The 10,849-nt window shown below is 37.8% G+C and overlaps 1 protein-coding gene across 1 annotated transcript in view; it reads left to right on the forward strand.

Moving 5' to 3' along the window:
* gabra5 (gamma-aminobutyric acid type A receptor subunit alpha5) overlaps positions 1 to 10,849 on the forward strand; it is a 38,119-nt gene that overhangs the window by 16,692 nt on the left and 10,578 nt on the right. The gene's annotated exons all lie outside the window — the stretch shown is intronic.

The raw sequence follows: 10,849 nt of genomic DNA on the forward strand, positions 1-10,849 counted from the left end.
TATTAACATTTCTTTTAACCGTTTTAACCGATAGTGTTAATCGGTTAAAATGTTTAATTATTAACATCCCTACATTACACCATCAGACCGTCTTCTTGACTTTAGACATTAATATCTCCACAGTGGCTCAGCTGGTTTTTATCATTCAAACTGCATTTAAAACGTCAATTTCCCTTCATTATTTTGATGGATAGCTTTGACCAATCTCTGACAATGTTAGTTTATATTAAGAGACACATGCTCAAAACTCAACACGAGGCTGTGATCTGACTGAAAAGAGAAGAAGAGCAACAGAAGAACTTTGAGAGAACGTAACTCTGGCACAGTTCAACATGTTCCTGAATTGTCTCTCCCTCCGTTACCTTCTACACACCTGCTCTGAATCAACCTCGTTAGTCCTCCCAGCCAATCAGCTTATTCCTCTCACCTAGGCTTCACCCCCTCCTCACATTAGATCTTATTCCAGTTCAGTCTTCAGTCTGATTAACACTTTCTTTAGTCCGTACAGAAACCAAAGTATAAAAACGAACTGTTGTGATTTTATGTTTTATACATTTCTTTCCCTCTGCTTTGAGTCTTAATGCTAAACTACGCTAATCCTAACCTTAACCATTCAAGGTCAATGCTTAACCTTAAGGCTGGTCCACACTAACAAATGTTTCAGATGTTACCATATGTGTAAAATGTGAGAGAGCCCACACATAACGACGTGTTGTGTTCAATTGAACAGTTTAGTTCCTGTAGTGTGATGAGAGAAACAGCAACAGCACACTAACTCATTCATTCATCAACAACACTAAAGTCCCACTAAAACAAATCTCACTAAATCTCTGAGATGAAACGTGACTTTAGTGAGAACAAAGGGAGGAATCAGGACCAGAATCATCTTGATTCTTGTGTAGTGTGGACCCGGCATTAAGTGATTTAATCCACAGATCTGTAAAACTGAGCTTCTCCACAAAGAATCACAGAAAAGCACCTTTTTAAATCTGTTTACCAGAGATGAGCTCAGAAGTTTCTTGGAAATAAGTCTAGATTAATCGACTAAATAAATCTTAGTTGATTAAGACTCCATTCACCAAACCAGTCATTTGACCTCTCAGAACAGGAGAGTTGCTGGTCTACCGCTGCATCCGTCGGTTATTCATCAACAACACCAAAGTCCCACTAAAAACAACGTTAATCTCACTAAATCTCTGACGATCAAACGTGACTTTAGTGTGAACAAACATGAAAGAATTAGAGATGTTAGTTTTGACTTTGTAGTGGAGACTGAGGAAGGATGGATGGATGAAGTCACAGAGACACGTTAAATAAACACACTAGCTCTGCACCGGAGGGACACAGGCTGTCAGACACAATCGATGTTACGACCCAGAGAAAAGCTCGTTGACGAGGTCGAACATATTTGGGGGCTCGTCCGGGATTGTTACATGCTCCCCCCCCCTGGTCTGTTTCTTCTCTCCAGGTGTGGCTGCTCTCTTTATTGATTCCCAATCAAGAGAAAAGCCACACCTGGAAAGAAGAAACACAGACCAAGAGTTATCCTCCATTTCTGATCTCCATCTCACCACAAAGAACGTATATCGCTAAAGAGTGAAAGTCAATAGTTCGTTCCATGTCAACATCAGCGCCCAGCAGCAGAGCTACGCTTCCGCCATTTTGGACTGAAAGTGACTACCGGACGCCAGTAAAACGTCCGCCTACAAAGAGCCGTACAAAAGCAAAACTAAATTATTTCAATTCTATTGTCATCTTCTACCGAAACGGCCTGTGTTGGAACAATAAAATATTATAAATATAATAATTGTTTTCAGTCCAAAATGGTTGGAGTTTTGTCTCTTTGCTTCTAGACTCTTTACTACTACTTTATGCTTCACGTTTAGCATTAGTTCATGCGTTAGCCGTGGCCGCCATGACGACGGCGGTGGTCGTCCTTCCTTCTTCAGTCAGCTTGGTTGTCTATTGGCTGTCGTTCTCTCCCACGTAAAGCTAGGGTCGGCGATGTTGAGAAACTAGCAAGGGGACACGTGATTTTAAAAGTATCCAACCTATAAACCCAGCTCAGTGTTGACAACTCCTCTCCAGTGAAAGTAGCAGCACGAGCTCCAAAAGTCCCTCAATGTAGAGAGAAAGAGTGTGACCCAATCCGCGTACTTCTGTACTTACACTTACTACTTTGAGTGCATAAGTGCGTTCACACTGGGAAGTACGGCAAAATGCAGTGCACTCAAAGTACCCGGATATTGTACTCAAAACGGTCAGATGGTTGAGTGTGGAACGCTGGACACTTTCCGCACTCAACTGTTGCCATCTTGGCTACGTAGCGGAAGGGGCGGAGCCACGACCACTATTCAAACATACGTAGATAACAGAATAAAACAATACGTAAACATACCGGTGCATTTTCAGCCAACAGGAGGACACGTCGTAGGCGACGACGTTGGAAACATAATTTCCACTCTGCTTTCATTTTTTTTCAGAAGATATTTTGGCGGGTAGCGAGCCGCGGTCAAATGTTGCGATCGTCATTTCCGGTCAGTGCGCCGCAGAGTATTCGATTTGAGACGACCCTACCCCGCTGAAATGTACGCACTACTCAAGTGAGTACAGAGTGCACAAGGTGCACTACATTGAAGTGTACTTCTGGAAGTACGTGGATTGGAACACACTCAAAGTCTCAACTCATCAACACGGACAGTCCGTCTCTTCAGGCGTCCCTTCAAAGACACTCCACCAACGCTATCATTATGAACGTTAACAACCAACACGGCTGCTGTTAGTACTCACAGCTGAACCATTTAAAGACTTCTGGTACTGAACGGGCCGGGCCTGAGAGCAAAACATTACAATAATCCAGTCTGGATGATACAAAGGAGTGGATTAGGATCTCTGCATCAGCCATGGATAAAGAACACCTGATATTAGCCATGTTGTTTAGGTGAAAGAAGGCCATCTGGGTGATATGTTCAATGTGCTGATCCAAAGAAAGAGTTGAATGGAAATCAACTTCTTCTTCTGTGTTTGATTCTCTGTCTACCGTCGGTGCTCCCGTTCATCAAGTGTTGCTTTTGATAGCAATAAAACGTTGCTGCAGGAACTTGATCTAATGAAAGACTGACGGATGTAAATGTTGGATTTCTATTGGACGGACTGAAAGAATCTCAATCTGTTAACTATATTGAAGATATAGATAGAAATGCCAGATGTTCTGCAGTTGTTGTTGACAAGTCCTAATAGAGTCAACAGTAGATTAAATCCTCTAGAATTAGATCATTGCGTTGCTTTCCCACCCTGATAACTACAGTCCCTGATTCCTTCATTTGATTTCATTCAATCAAGTATTTCAATTCAAAAACAAAAAACACAAAGCTCTCTTTAGTTTCTCCAGACTGCAGCACGTGTAACCCTGATTACACCGGCTTTTACATTCACTTCTCCAACGGTTTCCTACCTTAACTGTTAAAGTAATACATGTATCTTTACTCTATATACAGTGTATACAGTATATATATGTAATTATAGTCTCAATCTACAGACAAAACTGTTCAAATGCTGATAAAATCATCAGGAGCAGAAGAGGATTAATAGTCAGTGATGTCATTGTTCTCATAAAATGTGAAATTAATTTGTGCTTCTAAGAGAAAATAATGAATTCAAGCGCTGACGCAACTCTTCTCATTCTTTAGACTTTAGAGATGTGAGACGATGCGGAGCGTCTCTGAGACGATAATCCACAGACTGGCTGACGGGGGTCGCTCTAAATTACTGTCTTCTAACACCACAGTCGCTGGATTAATGCAATACTGTTAGATTGGACTCTGCACACACACACACACACACACACACGCACGCACGCACACACGCACACACGCACACGCACACACACACACACACACACAAACACACACACACACACACACACACACACACACTCAGATTTAGTGCTTCTACAGTATGAGTGCTGTGTGTGCTTCAGTACAGTACGAGGCAGTGAGGGTTGTTTTCATGATGAACTCGTACGAACGACAGAATTTGTTTAAAATCAGCAGATTAAACTGAATTTAACCTCTAAAGCCCGTCTGGAAGGTGGAAGGTGTGGTTCTTCTGGTCAGACATACGCAACATAAATGAAGTATAGCTCCACAACCAGCAGGTCTATCTGCATGATCTTGGTCTCTATGGAGAGGTAAGACCTCAGAGAATTCATCCCCAGTGTCAGGAACATTGTGACTGTTACTATGCCGGAGTAAACTGGGATGAACCATTGTTATCCTCTCCTAAAGTGTGTTGTAGATGAGACAGTGGATAACAGCATTATAACAACGATGCCATGCACAGAGACGCCACTGAATTCATTCAGCAACTCCTCGACTACAACTGTGCCAAAGCAGATATAAATAACACAAAGCACATAGATTCTACAAAGGTTTTAGTCAGGATAGGACCAGGAGGACTCTCCATTTGGCACACTTTGGATATCCAAAGTGTGCCAAACGGGTTTTCTACCTCTTGAAAGAGAATCTGGCTCTAAAATACTCCTGATATCCACTACAGGAGGTTATGAGACCACAATGGAGCCTTTGATCATGATGTTTACCCTGTGCATCATCACATTCTACCATTGTGCATCATCACATTCTACCATTGTGCATCATCACATTCTACCATTGTGGATCATCACATTCTACCATTGTGCATCATCACATTCTACCATTGTGCATCATCACATTCTACCATTGTGCATCATCACATTCTACCATTATGCATCATCACATTCTACCATTGTGCATCATCATATTCTACCATTATGCATCATCACATTCTACCATTGTGCATCATCACATTCTACCATTATGCATCATCACATTCTACCATTGTGCATCATCACATTCTACCATTGTGCATCATCACATTCTACCATTGTGCACAGTAGAAAATCTATAAAAAAATTATAATTTTGACTCCAAATGGAGTAGTTTTATTATAATAATGAAATATGATAAAGTAGATAACAACAAATAACAAAGTCGTTGTTAAGCAAACTGAAAGAACAATATATAAATATACATATATGAAAGAAAATATATGAAAAATGTCCAAATAAATAAATAAAAAAGTCCAAAAACTAACTGTGCTAAAAATGACCAAAAGAAGGCAAAAAAAGTGCCCATAAAAATGTCCAAAGAAATGTCAGAAAAAAAGATTAAAAAACAAAGAAAAATGTGCTAAAAATGACCAAAAGCAGTATTAGTAGTAGTAAAACAACAGTCCACTCTGAGTGTTGTTTTTGTTGCGTTAAGGCCTCGTCTTTTAGAAATTATTCAGAAAAAAGACCACCACAGCATTTTATGTAGTTTTTAAAGGCAATGTTTAACACACAGCTCCGGTACCGGCACTGGTACCGGTACCGGTACCGGTACCGGGTCTGCCGGGTAAAAGAGGTTAAAGGTTTACTACCACACAGTCACAGTAAACAACAGACTAAAACACTTCCTCTAAAGCTGAGAGGTCAAACCTCGTGAGCGAACCCTGAATCTCAAACTGTGCCAACATTCACACATCTGTAACATCTGTAACATCTGTGTTATTGTGATTCACTCTAACTGATTACATCAGATCCAAACAGCAGCTCTTAACACCGACACCGAGTTAATCTCTGCGTAATGAAGCGAAGTGGGTCAAAGGTCGAGAGTCGTATCACAACGCCACGTTTCTCAGATCTTAGAAGCAGAGGAACACCGACGGTGTCGACAGTTTACCGTTTATTTCACTGATGTTTCTGTGATCTGTAAACACATCCTGCTGCTGCTGCAGGTCCAGAAGATCTCTGTCAGACGCCTCTCTGCTCTCTTACTGTGGCGACATAACGGAGAAACACTTCCTGTTACTTTTTCTGTCAACAAATCCCGTAAAAGACCAAAACTGAAATTGGGCGTGATTCACCGATATCTTCTTAAATTTCTCCTTAAATGTGTTCTTGAGAACGGTCCTGAGATTCATGACATCAGAGAGTATAGAAGTAAAGAGACGAAACTCTGTTTTTTTTTGTGACAACAGCTGCTGCCGCCATTCTGGACTGCTTATTCAATTAATAATATTTGTATTGTTCAACACAGACCGTTTCAGTAGAGACATTAAATATGACCCTAGAATAGAAATAATGTAGTTTTACTTTTGTACGTCTCTTTGTAGGCGGATGTTTTACTGGCGTCTGGTCGTCGCTTTCAGTCCAAAATGGCGGAGGCGTATCTCTGCTGCTGGACGCTGATGTTGCAACGGAACGAACAATCGACTTTCACTTCTTGGCGATAAACGTTCTTTGATGACTTGTTCTTAAACCGCTGAATTTTTAGCACCTGTGTTCTCATAACGATGAATCCTAATATCAGTTAAAGGTGTGCCAGTTGATCCTCACCAGCAGGTAAACAACCTGACACTCCACATTAAGAGGACATGAGACTGCAGGACCAGAGACTGAAAAGAAAAGTTGATTGAATGAAGTCAAGAACGCCCCGAATGAAAGTCTAAAGATGATGGAGAACCGAACTCGGTAGTTCTGAAGTGGAGGTACTTCTGCAGGAAGTGAACGCCAAACAAGCCTTCAGATTTAGCAGCGTCAGTAGTGGATATAAAATAATTAGGGCTGTCAATCGATTCAAATATTCAATCACCGCAAATTAATCACACGACTTTCATCTGTTCTAAATGAAACTTAAAGGGAGATTAGTCCAGTATTTAATCCTCTTATCAACATGAGAGTGAACAAATATGCTGCTTTATGCAAATGTATGTATATATTTATTATTTTAAATCAATGAACAATACAGATCAATGACAGATATTGATCCAGAAACCCTCACAGGTACTGCATTTAGCATAAAACAATATGCTCCAATCATAACATGTCAAACTGCAGCCCAACAGGCAACAACAGCTGTCAGTGTGTCAGTGTGCTGACTTGACTATGACTTGCCCCAAACTGCATGTGATGATCATAAAGTGGGAATGTCTGTAAAGGGGAGACTCGTGGGTACCCATAGAACCCATTTACATTCACACATCTGGAGGTCAGAGGTCAAGGGACCCTTTTGAACATGGACATCACAGTTTTTCCTCGCCAGAATTTAGCGTAAGTTTGGGAGTTATTTAACCTCCTTCATGACCAGCTCCTTGTTTAGATTTGTATAGTTTGATATTAATGTGACGTGTTGGTGGTGTGTTTGTGACGTGTTCGTGGCGTGTTAGTGGCGTGTTAGTGGCGTGTTAGTGCCGTGTTTGTGACGTGTTCGTGGCGTGTTCGTGGCGTGTTCGTGGCGTGTTCGTGGCGTGTTCGTGGCGTGTTAGTGCCGTGTTAGTGCCGTGTTAGTGCCGTGTTTGTGACGTGTTAGTGGCGTGTTAGTGCCGTGTTTGTGGCGTATTTGTGGCGTGTTTGTGGCGTGTTCGTGGCGTGTTTGTGACGTGTTTGTGGCGTGTTAGTGGCGTGTTAGTGCCGTGTTAGTGCCGTGTTTGTGGCGTGTTAGTGGCGTGTTAGTGGCGTGTTAGTGCCGTGTTAGTGCCGTGTTTGTGACGTATTTGTGGCGTGTTCGTGGCGTGTTCGTGGCGTGTCACAGACTACAGGAAGTCAAAACAATAATAAATAAGTGAACTGCATGAGTTTATCTGCTGACCAGTGAGAGCGTGTCGGAGTTGTAATGATATCAGAGTTCTCAGGAGATAAACAGTAAATCTGAGAACCTGAAAACATCAACTGTTACATCACTGTGTTCATGTAACACGTCGTCTATCAAACTCATCTCTGATCGACAGGAAGTAACAACAACAAGCTGACACAGAACATGAATATTATAATATTATAATATTATAGAGAACACGCATCTGTGTGTGTGTGTGTGTGTGTGTGTGTGTGTGTGTGTGTGTGTGTGTGTGTGTGTGTGTGTGTGTGTGTGTGTTTATACATCACATTAGAAGTTTTTATCCAAAGTGACTTTGAGTTTCACCGTCTACACATCAGGAGCTGTTTGATGATCAGAGGCTAGTCTAGTTTAGTTTAGTCTAGTTTAGTCTAGTTTAGTTTAGTTTAGTCTAGTTTAGTTTAGTTTAGTCTAGTTTAGTCTAGTTTAGTCTAGTTTAGTTTAGTTTAGTTTAGTTTAGTTTAGTCTAGTTTAGTTTAGTTTAGTTTAGTCTAGTTTAGTTTAGTTTAGTTTAGTCTAGTCTAGTTTAGTTTAGTTTAGTCTAGTCTAGTTTAGTCTAGTCTAGTCTAGTTTAGTTTAGTTTAGTCTAGTCTAGTCTAGTTTAGTTTAGTTTAGTCTAGTTTAGTTTAGTTTAGTCTAGTTTAGTTTAGTCTAGTCTAGTTTAGTTTAGTCTAGTTTAGTCTAGTTTAGTTTAGTCTAGTCTAGTCTAGTTTAGTCTAGTTTAGTCTAGTTTAGTTTAGTTTAGTTTAGTCTAGTCTAGTTTAGTTTAGTCTAGTTTAGTTTAGTTTAGTCTAGTTTAGTTTAGTCTAGTCTAGTTTAGTTTAGTCTAGTTTAGTCTAGTTTAGTTTAGTCTAGTCTAGTCTAGTTTAGTCTAGTTTAGTCTAGTTTAGTTTAGTTTAGTTTAGTCTAGTTTAGTCTAGTTTAGTCTAGTTTAGTCTAGTTTAGTCTAGTTTAGTTTAGTTTAGTCTAGTTTAGTTTAGTTTAGTCTAGTTTAGTCTAGTTTAGTCTAGTTTAGTTTAGTTTAGTCTAGTTTAGTTTAGTTTAGTCTAGTTTAGTCTAGTTTAGTCTAGTTTAGTTTAGTTTAGTTTAGTCTAGTTTAGTCTAGTTTAGTTTAGTTTAGTTTAGTCTAGTTTAGTCTAGTTTAGTCTAGTTTAGTCTAGTTTAGTCTAGTTTAGTTTAGTTTAGTTTAGTTTAGTCTAGTTTAGTTTAGTTTAGTCTAGTTTAGTCTAGTTTAGTCTAGTTTAGTTTAGTTTAGTTTAGTTTAGTTTAGTCTAGTTTAGTTTAGTTTAGTTTAGTCTAGTTTAGTTTAGTTTAGTTTAGTCTAGTTTAGTTTAGTTTAGTTTAGTCTAGTTTAGTCTAGTTTAGTCTAGTTTAGTTTAGTTTAGTTTAGTCTAGTTTAGTTTAGTTTAGTTTAGTCTAGTTTAGTCTAGTTTAGTCTAGTTTAGTCTAGTTTAGTCTAGTTTAGTTTAGTTTAGTCTAGTTTAGTCTAGTTTAGTCTAGTCTAGTCTAGTTTAGTCTAGTTTAGTCTAGTTTAGTTTAGTTTAGTTTAGTTTAGTCTAGTCTAGTCTAGTTTAGTTTAGTCTAGTTTAGTTTAGTTTAGTCTAGTTTAGTTTAGTCTAGTCTAGTTTAGTTTAGTCTAGTTTAGTTTAGTCTAGTCTAGTCTAGTTTAGTCTAGTTTAGTCTAGTTTAGTTTAGTTTAGTTTAGTTTAGTTTAGTTTAGTCTAGTCTAGTTTAGTTTAGTTTAGTTTAGTTTAGTTTAGTTAAGAAGGGATGGTTCATATTAATAAATACACATGGTATAAAGAAATGCCAGAATTAGCCAAAAGTCTATTTTCCATCTGTTGTCCCTGACCAAGGTGTTACAGAAGGATTCCTAAAATACATCAGAACAAAAACATAAATTATATTTATTCTAATATATATTATATATATATTTTTCAGAGATTTTTTCGGACATTTCTCTGACATTTTATTTTTTTGCTTTTTTTCGGACATTTTACTGACTTTTTTTATTTTATATTTTTCACATTTTTTTTTTAATCTTTTTTCACACATTTGTTGGACTTTTTTTAATTCTTTTACTTTTAACTTTTTTCACATTTTTTTTTTGATTTTTTTCTGAAATTTTACTGACTTTTTTGTCATTTTTTGGATATTCTTTTTTTTCGGACATTGTTTTTGCTTTTTAGGACATTTTACTGACTTTTTTGTATTTTAAATTTTTCACACATTTTATTTACTTTTTTTCAGACATTTGTTGGACTTTTTTCTGACTTTTTGGGGATATTTTTCATATATATATTTTTTCATATATGTATATTTCTGTATTATTCTTTCAGAATGAACTCTGTTTGGTTTAGGAAAAGTTAAAGATCGAGATCAATGATTAATGTCCATATTTCGCTCTAGGTGACATTTGAAGTTTGATTTAATAATCAATAATCCATAATAATTAAATGATCAACTTATTGTATGATGTTATGGTCATGACCTTGATCATTATTGCTGACCTTGATATATCGCCCGTTGTGTTAAAGGCTTTGTTTACATCAGAACGTCACCATGACGCCAGAATGACCAGCTGGGTTTACCTGACTATTACATTATATTTTATAAAGACAGTCATCTATTTTATTTATTGTTTTGGTTGTGTGGTTTTATTTTATTTGTTTTATTTATTTAGAATATTTTAATATTGTTTTTCACATTCCAATTATTTATAAAATATTCTTTATTTTAAATATATATATATATATATATATAATATATATTTGATTGTTCTTTGAAAGGCTGTAATGCATTATTATACTATAATATTATCATTTTATCAGATGCATAAAATGGTTTTAAAATGACAATAATATCCGTTATTTATAGGATAATATATCGTCCAACAAAAGTAGTTTGTGACCGGCCTAATCTGATCTGATGTACACGGGACCAGTATCTGAATAACTTTAGAAAACAGATCTGATATCGGCAAGACGTGCGACATCATGCAGTTTTATAAACATTCTGAATGGAAGGTGCTCTTACTCAGTTTATCCTGAAGCTTTCAACCGTGGTCGAAAGCTCCGGGAATAGCTGAGTAACAGTGACTTGCTTTCAGGATATCTGCCACAGACCATTTGATCTTTAAAGAATACTGATAATGT

This window comes from Sebastes fasciatus, chromosome 5 (assembly GCF_043250625.1).
Source record: "Sebastes fasciatus isolate fSebFas1 chromosome 5, fSebFas1.pri, whole genome shotgun sequence".
NCBI classification, from domain to species: domain Eukaryota; kingdom Metazoa; phylum Chordata; class Actinopteri; order Perciformes; family Sebastidae; genus Sebastes; species Sebastes fasciatus.